This window comes from Dendrobates tinctorius, unplaced genomic scaffold, assembly GCF_039654945.1.
Source record: "Dendrobates tinctorius isolate UK_male_01 unplaced genomic scaffold, ASM3965494v1 ptg000395l, whole genome shotgun sequence".
Taxonomy (NCBI): Eukaryota; Metazoa; Chordata; class Amphibia; order Anura; family Dendrobatidae; genus Dendrobates; species Dendrobates tinctorius.
The window spans coordinates 3,367,895-3,382,108 of NW_027362061.1; the positions used below are offsets into that span (position 1 = coordinate 3,367,895).

Sequence of the window (14,214 nt, forward strand, 5' to 3'; positions counted from 1 at the left end):
GAACATTGTATCGGACAGAGGAGTTCAGTTTGTTTCCAGATTCTGGAAAGCTTTTTGCTCCAAGCTGGGAATTCAGTTGTCCTTCTCATCTGAGTTTCACCCTCAGACTAATGGGCAGACAGAGAGAACAAACTAGACTTTGGAGTCCTATTTAAGATGTTTTATATCTGCTGATCAGGATGATTGGGTCTCATTTTTGCCCTTGGCCGAATTCGCTTTAAATAATAGAGCTAGTTCTGCCACCTTGATGTCGCCCTTTTTCTGTAACTTTGGGTTTCATCCTCGATTTTCTTCAGGGCAAGTGGAATCTTCAGCCTACCCAGGTGTTGACACTGTTGTAGAGAGAATGCAGCAGATTTGGGACCAAGTGGTGGATAAGTTGTCTCTCTCCCAGGAAAAGGCCCAGTGGTTTTTCAACCGGCATAGGACCATTGGTCCCCGGTTTAAAGTGCGTGATATGGTTTGGTTATCATCAAAGAATATCTCTATGAAGGTGGCTTCTCCAAAGTTCAAGCCAAGATTTATTGGACCTTGCAAGATTTTGGAGATTCTTAATCCGGTTTCTTTTCGATTGGCTCTTCCTGTTACGTTTAAGATCCATAACGTGTTTCATAAGTCGCTGTTGAAGAGGTTTGTTGAGCCAGTAGTTCCTATGGCGGCACCTCCTGACCCTGTATTGGTTAAAGGTAATGTGGAATATGAGGTAGAGAAAATACTGGATTCTCGTCTGGCTAGACGGAGACTCCAGTATTTGGTCAAGTGGAAGGGTTATGGCCAGGAGGACAATTCTTGGGTCTCTGCCTCTGATATTCATACCAATAGATTGGGCCCATCCTGATCTGACCTGGTGGCGTGGATGAGGATGGATGTGGATGAGGGTTTGGCGACCCCTTCTCAAGGGGGGCTACTGTTGTGAATGCATTTTCTGGTTCACCTCTGGCTTCTGGTGAGGGTGATGGAGCTGGCTGTGCTGACAGAGGAGTAGTGAGTTCTCTATCTGGACTCCCTCTGTTGGTGAAAGGAGGTAATGAAGCTGATCTAAATGGCAGAGACCTGCCACCTGAGGAGGAGGACTGCGATTGGACATCAGGAGTCTTTGATTGGATTTAAGGCAGCCGACTCCCTATTTTCTTGCTGGTGATTTCTCCTGCCTGTGGCTTCTGGTTTCCAGTTCGGTTCCTGCCTTCTCAAAGCTAAGTTTGCTCTGCTATTGTTCATATGAGTTTTGGTCTGGTTACTTAGTTTTTTGTGTTCAGCCAGCCCCGGCTGGGGCAGTGCTGAATTCCCATTTTTGTCTCTGATTATTTCAGTTTGTTTTTGTCCCTGATCAGTTGATCTCTTTTGCTCTGTCTTCAGAATATACCTGAGTGCTGATATAGGGATTTTTCCTATCAGACGTGTTGGACATCTTTTTGGCAGGGTTTTTTCGGATTGCAGACAGCAGCTTTCCTTTGCTATCCTTTCTAGTTAGTGTGGGCCCCACCATTTGCTCATCCTATCTTTCTATCTGTGTTTGTGTTTTCATCTTGTTTCACCGGCAATACATGTTGGGCGCTGTCTATTCCTTTGGGGTCTGCTCTGGGGCAGGTTAGATTTTCCCTTTTCTTTCTTTAGGCTTATTTAGTTCTCCGGCCGTGACAAGGCGTCTAGGACCACCGTAGGCATGCTCCACGGCTACTGCTAGTTGTTGTGGATAAGATCAGGGGTCTGCAATCCGCTAGTTACCAACCTCTCCGGTTTTCTGGGCTTAGCATGCTTTTTGTTTTTCCTCCTCGGTGACTCATTCATAACACTGATCCTTCAGTGACCTGCCCCCTATTTTACATAAAAAATTACATCCAGAAAAATGTCACCGGTGATGGCGGCACCTGCGCAGTACCATCTATAAGTAAGAGGTAGAGGCTATTGGACAGGCGCCGCCAGTGTCATGTGAAAATTTTTTTTTCTAAGCCTCACAATAGCCACAATATTATAGGCATTATCAACAATAATATCAACACTATTATATGCATTATGTAAAAATGGGGGGCAGGTCAGTGAGGGATCAGTGACCTGTCATAAGCCAATACAGATGCATATGTAATTAGAGCACCACATAAAGCCCCGCCCACAGCCACGCCCCAGAGCACGAGAATCTCATTAACTGAAAACTACAAATACAGATTAAACAACAACCACAAGACGGATTTCACCACCAGGTATCAATGCAATCAGTATAACAGCGCCGACCTGACAGTGTCTGTAGGTTACTGAGCACAATCCTGCTGACGGGTTCCCTTTAAATTTAGATCTTAGACATTTGGAAGAGGCAATGGAGAGATTTTTTTCAAGACTATCAGGGAGTTACAGACTCACATTAGGCAGGAAGGCCGATCCCACCACAATCAAACTATCATACAGAATGAGCAGGTTAAAAAAAGACATAGAACAAAAAAAATGTTATATCCCCAACAACAATGTATGTACTAGGGGAGAACACTAAACTGGAGTTGCCCTCATTTATGGTGGACCATTGGAGCTACTATGAATCCTGACCAGAAGAGGAGAGAATGTATTAGCGCCACCATTTCAGGAGAGATTGTGCAGTAATCTGAATTCCTTAGGATGGAAAACATAATGGAATTCATGACGTTTAGTAAATCTATGAAACCAGGGCTGGAGCCAACACATCTCCTGCAGGCGGGAATAAATGTATATTACAGCCCTCAGCCACGCACAGCTTAGAGATATATCATGGCACAGGTGGAATGTTTGTCCTGTTGATTATCACAATCCTCCTTGAAGTTAGTTTGTTTTAAAAGAAATTGAAATTTCAGGCTAAAGGGAAACTCTGTTATTGTACAGAAAATTGACACTTACCGTATTTTTTGAACGATAAGACGCACCTAGGTTTTAGTGGAGGAAATTAGGAAAAACAAATTGAAGCAAAAAATGTGGTCAATTCTGTACTTAATATCCCCTATCCTGGTATATATGGTCCTCACATCCCCATTCTGATACACATGGCCACCTCATCCCCATCCTGGCATGCATGGCCTCATCCCTATCCTGGTATGCATGGCCCCTCATCTCATCCTAGTATGCATGTATCCCTCATCCCTATCCTGGTATGCATGACCCCATCATCCCTATCCTGGTATGCAGGGTCCCCATCTCGTCCTGGTATGCATGGTACCATCATCCCTATCCTGGTATGCATGGTCCCATCCCTATCCTGGTATGCATGGCCCGTCATCTCATCCTAGTATGCATGTATCCCTCATCCCTATCCTGGTATGCATGACCCCATCATCCCTATCCTGGTATGCAGGGCCTCATTTTGTCCTAGTATGCATGGCCCCATCTCGTCCTGGTATGCAAGGCCCCATCTCGTCTTGGTATGCATGGCCCCATCTCGCCCTGGTATGCATGGTCCCATCTCATCCTGGTATGCATGGTCCCATCTCATCCTGGTGTGCATGGCCCCATCTCATCCTGGTATGCAGGGCCCCATCTCGTCCTGGTATGCATGGTACCATCATCCATATCCTGGTATGCAGGGTCCCCTATCTCCTCCTAGTATGCATGGTACTATCATCCCTATCCTGGTATGCATGTCCCCATCCTTATCCTGGTATGCATGGCCCTGTAGGAGGAAGGACCGGAACAATAAAGGCAACAGTGTGGGAATGCCACTAGTGTGGCAGGGGAACAGAGAACCTGACCGGGACAGACCTGTGACCTCTGCTGCAAAGGGCGAGTCTGATATAAAAAGGGGGGTGCGCTGGAACCTGGGGCTTCTGGCGGAAAGACAGGAGGTGCAGCAGAGGAAGGTTTGCTCCCTCCCTGCGGATAACACTACTGACGACAAACTGCGCTTGTGTGCGCACCCCCCAACATCCAGCAACAGCACCAGTGACCACTTACTGCTGCCGGATGCCGACCCTACGCGACTGCAGGCAGGAAGCGCTGACCATACTGTGCAACGCTTAACAGCAGACAGTGTAGAGTGCATGACTCCCGTCGGAGACTTTCACTTTACATCTGCGGCTGCGGCCTTGATACTAGAACCCTCCACCTCATCTGGACATACAGCAGCCCACCAAAAGGTCCCGGACTCTTCTTCGCCGCTAAGAGACAGCGCCTCCGGTACATCGAGGACCGCTTCCTCAACGTGACGCGCCGTCTGCGGCGCCATCGTGGAATCTTTCAACCACCTCCCTTCGGACAACAGAGTCTGATAAGTTGAACACTACCGTTTTTTCCTCTCCCGCCGTTAGCAATTCTTTTTTTGTTGTTACCACTGTTGACAGCTGAAGTCAAGCTGTCACTGCATAATACTGAACTTCCACATATTTGCCCGCGCAATACTTCTGTGCATCTTGTATATATTAACTCCCTGCATGGAGAAAGCGTTGTTATCTTTTTCTCTGGGTATATAAAAACACCCATTAGCACTTGCTCTGTTTTCTGCTCGTCACTGCATCCAACGCACCTGCTGGTAGCCTACAGCCCCATCCCGTCCTGGTATACAGGGCCCCATACTTATAAGTGGCCCCCACCCTCATTCCTATCCTGGTATGCATGGCCCTATCAGAAAACATTAAAAAAACAAACCATTACACTTACCTACCCGGCGCTCCCTTGCAGCCTCCTGCTCCGGTGCCAGCAACTGCTTTAAGCTTGTAAGCAGCGCTGAGAACAGTGAGAATTCATGAATATTCATTTCTCTTACGTAGTTGCACACGTGACCGCCAGTAGCAGCAGGAAGCCGGTGGCTGACACTGCGTGCTACTGAAGAGCAATGAATACTCACTGTCCTTTGTGTCCACAGTCCTGGCAGCTGTGCTCTGCTTGTGAGCAGTACATGACGTCCCTGCCATGCGCTGCTTACAAGCATATAGCAGTTCCTGGCACCAGAGCAGGACGCTGCGAGGGAGCGCGGGGTAAGTAAGTGTAATGATTTGTTTTTTAATGTTTTCTGATGGGGCCATGCATACAAGGATTTGGATGGGAGCCAATTATAAGGATGGGGCCATGCATACCAGGACCGAGGTGGGGGGTGTAATCAGATCAAGATACTATTATTAAAGAGAAATGAATATTCATTGCCCTTCAAGCCCATGGGAGTGGAATGCAGTGAATATTCATTTCTCTTTAGCAGCGGGAACAGGAGTTAGCCGCAGCCACCGGCTCCAGCCTCCTGTGACCCGATGCTCCGCCGATGCCGTTCCCCCACCTACCCATCATAGCCAGAGTCGGTACATCCGGACTATAAGATGTACCCCGCATTTTCCTCAAGCATCTTATAGTCCGAAAATTATGCTACTTTTAACACAAATTGAAAAGTCAGGATAAAGAGAAACTCTGCTGTTATTGTACAGAAATCCACACTCGGCCTCACTGCACATTTACTGTTGTCGATCATAAAAGGGAAGTTTGGCCAGAAAGACTGGACCTGGTCTTGTAGGGACCATGAGACATTCAGCAGCACAGAAGGGAGAGAAGATTCATCCGATAAGATCTCAGGGATCTAGGAAGCCAACAGCATCATTACCCTCCGCTTTCTCTTACAGGCCCAGCATAATATTTTTCTTCAAGTGATTTTCTAACCTGTCAGCACATTCTACGTACGCTGTCATTAGGCTTTATAGTTACAGATCTGGGCAGGTAACGGTCAGCGTCTCCTAATCCCAGGGGTTAGGTGGATCCTCCAGGTTGTAAGTTCTATAGAAAAGGGCTTTCAATGCCCAAAGTCATTTGAACAATTTTGGGTGGAGGAGAATGTTGAGGTCTAGAGGCAAAATGGTGATCATGGTAATACGGCCGGACTACACCACCGATAAAGCAGCCACAGCCGGTGACTGAGAGGAATCTGTGACTTCTCTGCATTCAGTGGTTACTACTCACCTGGGTAGTCATATGTGGGAATCTCCTCTTTACACCGCTCATCACCCCTCACATATGTCTCTGTAGTATTAATATGGGTCAGACCTTCACCCTGAAACAAATATTGTAAAAGTCACCCATCTATGATCAGCTCTAATCCTGCCATCTCCACCGTTCTCATTACACAAGTATAAAACATATAATACTGGTGGATAAAACAAGACTGAGCACAAGACCTTCACAGCCGTCTACACATCATAGGGGAGATCTCCTGACACCTTCTCTCCATCTACCTGATGATCCTGAGGAGCACTGGGATCTTCTTGTTTACAGTCCTGTGGAAGAAGAGGACGGGGACATCTCTCTGGTGTTGTCCTCTTACTGGATAGATCTGGAGGAAACACATACAGGGACTGAATTCATTCTCTACATACGGATAATTATAGGCCATGTGTATTTAGTCCTGTCTATTACCTGGTGATGTGAGGGGCTGGGGAACCTCCATTATGACGTTCTTGTACAGATCTCTGTGTCCTTCTAAATACTCCCACTCCTCCATGGAGAAATAGACAGCGACATCCTGACACCTTATAGGAACCTGACACATACAATGATACCGTCATCCCCCCGATCCCATCATAGTGCTACTGTATAATGTCCCAGCATTCCCAGCAGTGTCACCTCTCCAGTCAGCAGCCCAATCATCTTGTAGGTGAGGTCTAGGATCTTCTGGTCATTGATGTCCTCATGGATCAGGGGGTGAGGTGGAGGCCCCGTGATTGGGCTCAGGGGTCCTCCCCATCCCTCAGACACAGGGTCCTGACAGCGATCACTAGAGGTCTTCTTCATCACTGTGTAATCCTGGTTATGGAGAGACACATTAATAAATCTCACCACAGACATTTCCAGAGTCCTCACCTCTCCAGTTCTGTCCATCTGTTATTCCCATAGATAAGAATGATGTAATGTGACGTCATCAGAATCTCTCACCTCTCCAGTGAGACGGAAGAGGATCTCTAGGGTGAGGCGTCCGCCATCTTGTCTCTGTCCATATCCATCCTTGATGGGGAAATCAGGAAAATTCTCTTTTGTAGAAGATCTTCACTGAGAGGATCCGATATTGTAGAGACCTGAATGAGAAGAAGATGATCCGATGTAACATCATAAGAATCCTGTGTAATAATACAACGACAGCTGCAATCTGCAGAGTCGGGAGATATGACTCTGACAAATATATATATACAGTGGGGAAAAAAAGTATTTAGTCAGTCAGCAATAGTGCAAGTTCCACCACTTAAAAAGATGAGAGGCGTCTGTAATTTACATCATAGGTAGACCTCAACTATGGGAGACAAACTGAGAAAAAAAAATCCAGAAAATCACATTGTCTGTTTTTTTTTCATTTTATTTGCATATTATGGTGGAAAATAAGTATTTGGTCAGAAACAAGCAATCAAGATTTCTGGCTCTCACAGACCTGTAACTTCTTCTTTAAGAGTCTCCTCTTTCCTCCACTCATTACCTGTAGTAATGGCACCTGTTTAAACTTGTTATCAGTATAAAAAGACACCTGTGCACACCCTCAAACAGTCTGACTCCAAACTCCACTATGGTGAAGACCAAAGAGCTGTCAAAGGACACCAGAAACAAAATTGTAGCCCTGCACCAGGCTGGGAAGACTGAATCTGCAATAGCCAACCAGCTTGGAGTGAAGAAATCAACTGTGGGAGCAATAATTAGAAAATGGAAGACATACAAGACCACTGATAATCTCCCTCGATCTGGTGCTCCACACAAAATCCCACCCCGTGGGGTCAGAATGATCACAAGAACGGTGAGCAAAAATCCCAGAACCATGCGGGGGGACCTAGTGAATGAACTGCAGAGAGCTAGGACCAATGTAACAAGGCCTACCATAAGTAACACACTACGCCACCATGGACTCAGATCCTGCAGCACCAGACGTGTCCCACTGCTTAAGCCTCTACATGTCCGGGCCCGTCTGAAGTTTGCTAGAGAGCATTTAGATGATCCAGAGGAGTTTTGGGAGAATGTCCTATGGTCTGATGAAACCAAACTGGAACTGTTTGGTAGAAACACAACTTGTCGTGTTTGGAGGAAAAAGAATACTGAGTTGCATCCATCAAACACCATACCTACTGTAAAGCATGGTGGTGGAAACATCATGCTTTGGGGCTGTTTCTCTGCAAAGGGGCCAGGACGACTGATCCGGGTACATGAAAGAATGAATGGGGCCATGTATCGTGAGATTTTGAGTGCAAACCTCCTTCCATCAGCAAGGGCATTGAAGATGAAACGTGGATGGGTCTTTCAACATGACAATGATCCAAAGCACACCGCCAGGGCAACGAAGGAGTGGCTTCGTAAGAAGCATTTCAAGGTCCTGGAGTGGCCTAGCCAGTCTCCAGATCTCAACCCTATAGAAAACCTTTGGAGGGAGTTGAAAGTCCGTGTTGCCAAACGAAAAGCCAAAAACATCACTGCTCTAGAGGAGATCTGCATGGAGGAATGGGCCAACATACCAACAACAGTGTGTGGCAACCTTGTGAAGACTTACAGAAAACGTTTGACCTCTGTCATTGCCAACAAAGGATATATCACAAAGTATTGAGATGAAATTTTGTTTCTGACCAAATACTTATTTTCCACCATAATATGCAAATAAAATGAAAAAAAAACAGACAATGTGATTTTCTGGATTTTTTTTTCTCAGTTTGTCTCCCATAGTTGAGGTCTACCTATGATGTAAATTACAGACGACTCTCATCTTTTTAAGTGGTGGAACTTGCACTATTGCTGACTGACTAAATACTTTTTTTCCCCACTGTACGTACATACACATATCTATCTATATATATAATTTCACCAAAAAAAGTAAGGACTGCAGCACTCACTGATCCATATTGAAAGTCCGTAGTTTATTTGTAGCAAAAGTGTAAAACTTCATGGCCGGGAGGCTGAAGAAAGGAGTGAGCAAACTCTGACGACGGCCTAACAGCGCTTCCACTGGTCAGCTATATATTATCGTCTAATTCTGTCTGTCTGTAACGGAAATCCCGCATCGCTGATTGGTTGCGCCTGGGGACATCACTGAAGGTGGAGGAAGATGGCGCCCGCAGCAGTCCTCCACAGAAACTTCAACGATGTGCCCTGCCTTAACTTGAGCAGAGGGCGAAAACCCCCCGGTCAGCAAGGGGCAAGCCTAAGGCAGGACGCAGATGCTGTTCAGAAGGAAATCTCCACACCGCCCGAACACCGGGTAGCGGTGATGTCACCACAGAGTAGGAAGATGGCGCGTGCAGCAGGCAGAGAGGGAACCTTCACCAGCGGTGTGCCCATGGAAAACAAGGTCAGATGAGGGTCCAGCCCCCCAGGTCTGCAAGGGGCAATCCCAAAGTCGATCCCAGAAGCTTTTCCAAAGCAATTTTCTACACTACCCGAACATATATATTTGGCAGAGTCATAACTCACGACTCTGCAGATTGCATGCTGCCGTTGTAGGCCCAGACCAGATGGTATGGAGATGAATGAGGGAGACCAAAGTTCAAAATAGACTTTCCTTTATTTAACAAGACCTTGATGAGAAGTATACACATTGTTAGCGTGGGTAGTCTGGAGCCGGAAACTCCAGGAGTGGACCCTCTGGACCGTGGCACCGAGGGGCCCCGGGCGAGCTGCCAGGTGGAACCGACCCCTATACAGGGACCGTTAGGAGCAGGCCCAGGGGTTCGAGTACCACGGTAGCCGGTACCGAGAGGGGCGGCTCAGGATGGACCGGAGTAGGACTGTGGGACAGAAGTATAGATAACGGAACAGGAACACTGGAGGCAGGACTGGAGTAGGACGGCAGGACTGGAGTAGGATGGAACAGGAACACTGGAGGCAGGACTGGAGTAGGACGGCAGGACTGGAGCAGGATGGAACAGGACCACTGGAGGACGGCAGGACTGGAGTAGGATGGAACAGGAACACTGGAGACAGGACTGGAGTAGGATGGCAGGAACACCGGAGACAGGACTGAGAGGCTGCTGCGGAGAGCAGGCAAGAACGGAACTGCAGGAGCTGAGAGCACACGATGCAGCGAGGCCAGTGTGCTTGGAAACACAACAATCAGGCACCTCCCACAGGGGGAAGCGGCCTGATATGCTCCTGTCTGGTCTGCCATTGGTCAGGGAGGTGCTTCCAGGTCAGGGCATAGCCAGAGCACAAAAAGCTGGAGGGAGGCGCGGCCGCGGCCTATGGCGCATGCGCATTGCATGCAGGGACGCCGCCGACCGCGCACCTGCCAGAGGCGACCTACGTGGATGTCGGGCAGCTGGGGGCTGCGGCGTGGGAGCGATGGCCGGGTGAGTAAGCAGGGACGGTGTAACAGTACCCCCTCCCCTAAGCCGCCCTCCCCGGACATTAGCAAGAAATCTCTTGAGGATACGGGGAGCATTGATATTCTCCTGAGGCTCCCAGGATCTCTCCTCAGGACCAAAGCCCTTCCAGTCAACAAGGAAAAATGTCCTACCTCTAACCTTCTTCATGGCGATAATGTCCTCCACTTCAAAGACATCATCGGCACCCACCGGCTGAGGACCAGAAGCAGGCAAGGAATGGAAGCGATTCAGCACCACAGGTTTCAGGAGAGAGACATGGAAGGTGTTCGGGACCCGGAGCGAAGCAGGCAACCTCAATTTGTAGGCGACTTCATTGATACGTCCAAGAATTTCAAACGGACCGATGTAGCGTGGCCCCAACTTGTAAGTAGGCAGTTTCAACCGGATGAATTTGGATGAGAGCCAGACCTTGTCCCCAACACGATAGGGTGGAGGATCCAATCTCTTCTTGTCGGCAAAGTTCTTCATCCGATCAGCGGATTTCTTGAGTGACGTGTTGGTCTCGGCCCAGATCTTGGAAAACTCGGAGGACAAAGCGTTGGCCGCGGGTACCTCGGAGGCAGGAGTTATCAGAAGAGGAACACCAGGATGTCTGCCGAACACAATGAAAAACGGAGACTTGGCCGAGGACTCACCGGCATGGTTGTTGTAAGCGAACTCTGCCCAGGGAAGTAAGTCAACCCAATCGCTCTGGTGTGCGTTGGAGAAATGACGTAGGTACCCAGTCAACGTCTGGTTGGTGCGCTCCACCTGCCCATTGGACTGTGGATGGTAGGCTGAGGAGAAGTCAAGGGAAATGTTCATGAGCTTACAAAGCGATCGCCAGAACTTGGAGGTAAACTGAACCCCTCGGTCCGACACTATGCGTTGAGGTAGTCCATGGAGTCTGAAGATTTGGTGGACAAAGACTTTAGCCAGCTCCGGAGCCGAGGGAAGAGCGGGCAGAGGGACGAAGTGGGCCATCTTGGAAAAAAGATCCACCACCACCAAGATGACTGTGCAGCCAGAAGAACAGGGGAGGTCTGTTCGAAGAGACATTTCTCAATCTTCGCATACAGGCGGTTCTCCCGAAGACGCTGTAACACCAAGCTGACACTCTTTCTGTGGGACAAGATATCCGGCGAGAAGACGAGGATGTCGTCCAAGTATACGACCACACAGGAGTACAAGAGGTCCCGGAAGATCTCATTGACAAACTCTTGAAACACCGCAGGAGCATTGCAGAGGCCAAAGGGCATGACCAGGTACTCGTAATGGCCGTCTCGAGTGTTGAAAGCCGTCTTCCACTCGTCTCCAGCCCGGATGCGGACCAGATTATAGGCTCCTCTGAGGTCCAGCTTGGAGAAGACCCGGGCTCCTCTAAGACGATCAAACAGCTCCGGAATGAGTGGAAGGGGTACCTGTTCTTAATGGTAATTTCATTCAGACCCCTATAGTCAATGCACGGCCGTAGAGCTCCGTCCTTCTTTTTGACAAAGAAAAACCCGGCTCCCGCGGGTGACGAGGATTTCCGTATAAAACCCTTGGCGAGGTTCTCTCGAACGTATTCGGACATAGCTGTGGTCTCAGCGGGAGACAGGGGGTAGATTCTGCCCCTTGGGGGAGTTGAACCAGGAACAAGTTCAATTGGGCAGTCAAAAGGCCGGTGTGGAGGAAGGACCTCCGCTTCCTTCTTATCAAAGACATCGGCGTAGGAACTGTAGGCTGGAGGAAGACCCAGAAGGTCTGGGAGCGGCCGAGGAGCGGCCACCAGGTGGACAGGAATCAGACAGCGAGCTTGGCACTGGTGCCCCCAGCGGAGTATCTCCCCAGAAGACCAATCGAGGACAGGCTGATGAGTCCTTAACCATGGGAGACCGAGTAGAATGGCATGGGAGAGCTTAGGCAAAACGTAAAAGGCTATCTTCTCTCGATGTAAGGCACCAACTTGCAACTCCACTTCCTCAGTGACCAAGGTGACGGTCACCTGTAGCGGTTTGCCATCCACCGCGGCAATCTGGAGAGGGTTAGATAGGGCAACCACGTGAATTTGGTATTTGTCCACCTCTTCTGGCCGAATGAAGTTACCTGCCGAACCCGAATCCACGTAGGCCACCTCGGACCCACGTCTCTCCCCTGAAACCAGAAGCACAGAAATAGTAAGAGGTTGAGAGGGACCATCGTCGCCTAGGGAGGCCTCTCTTACCAGACCTAGGCGGAGGAGTTTCCCTGTCTCTTAGGACAGGTGCGGATATAGTGCAATGAAGCTCCGCAATAGAGGCACAGACCTTGTGCCCGCCTCTCTTGCTGACGTAACTCGGTCAAGTTGAGACGGTCAATCTGCATGGGCTTGACTGACCGAGGACTGGCAGAACGGATGCAAAAGGGGACTGGCCTGGTGAATCTCCTCTCTCTCGCTGACTCCCGAGCGCGCTCCTGGAAGCGTAGGTCAATGCGGGTAGCCAGCGAAATAAGGTCCTCTTATGAGTTTGGGGTCTCTCGACCTGCGAGTTCATCTTTTATTCTGCCTGAAAGACCGCGCCAGAACGCCCCTACCAAAGCCGTGTTATTCCAGCCGAGCTCGGAGGAGATAGTGCGAAAGCGAATAGCGTACTGACCGACCGTGAGAGAACCCTGATGTAGATTAAAGAGTGATTCAGTGAGGACAGCTAACCGACCCGGCTCATTGAAGACCCTGCGAAAAGTATCCTAGAAAACCGGAAGACTTGAGACAACGGGATCGTCACGTTCCCAGAGGGGATTCAACCAGGACAGGGCCTCTCCCTCCAGATGGGACATAATGAAGGCTACTTTGGCCCGGTCAGAGGGATATTGCTGCGGCAACAATTCAAAGTGGAGACTACACTGATTTAAGAACCCCCTGCAACGCTTAGGATCCCCAGTGAAGCGAGGCGGGGTGTTGGGAGAGCTGTAGGAGCGGGGGGAGGAGTCAGAGCTGCGGCGGCAGAACATAGGGCCGACAGGCGGCTATCAAAGGAGGCCATGTGAGACAAAATATGGGCTTGGGTATCTTGTTGCTGGACCAGCTCCTGTTGAAGACTGGTCAGTAACGTGGCAGTTCCAGGATCGGTCACCTGCAGGGCCGACAAACGGGTGTCCATGGACTTCATGATGGACATAATGCGTCCCTGATTTTCCCGCAGGAAGAGTAACTCTTTCTGGGTGGCAGCTGTGGTACCGGCGGGATCCATGGCCTGATTGTACTGTTAGTGTGGGTAGTCTGGAGCCGGAAACTCCAGGAGTGGACCCTCTGGACCGTGGCACCGAGGGGCCCCGGGCGAGCTGCCAGGTGGAACCGACCCCTATACAGGGACCGTTAGGAGCAGGCCCAGGGGTTCGAGTACCACGGTAGCCGGTACCGAGAGGGGCGGCTCAGGATGGACCGGAGTAGGACTGTGGGACAGATGTATAGATGACGGAACAGGAACACTGGAGGCAGGACTGGAGTAGGACGGCAGGACTGGAGTAGGATGGAACAGGAACACTGGAGGCAAGACTGGAGTAGGACGGCAGGACTGGAGCAGGATGGAACAGGACCACTGGAGGACGGCAGGACTGGAGTAGGATGGAACAGGAACACTGGAGACAGGACTGGAGTAGGATGGCAGGAACACCGGAGACAGGACTGAGAGGCTGCTGCGGAGAGCAGGCAAGAACGGAACTGCAGTAGCTGAGAGCACATGATGCAGCGAGGCCAGTGTGCTTGGAAACACAACAATCAGGCACCTCCCACAGGGGGAAGCGGCCTGATATGCTCCTGTCTGGTCTGCCATTGGTCAGGGAGGTGCTTCCAGGTCAGGGCATAGCCAGAGCACAAGAAGCTGGAGGGAGGCGCGGCCGCGGCCTATGGCGCATGCGCATTGCATGCAGGGACGCCGCCGACCGCGCACCTGTCAGAGGCGACCTACGTGGATGTCGGGCGGCGGGGGGCTGCGGCGTGGGA

At 49.8% G+C, this 14,214-nt stretch overlaps 1 long non-coding RNA gene across 1 annotated transcript in view; it reads left to right on the forward strand.

Moving 5' to 3' along the window:
• The window catches only part of LOC141076199 (uncharacterized), a 114,733-nt gene that overhangs the window by 57,585 nt on the left and 42,934 nt on the right, over positions 1-14,214 (forward strand). The gene's annotated exons all lie outside the window — the stretch shown is intronic.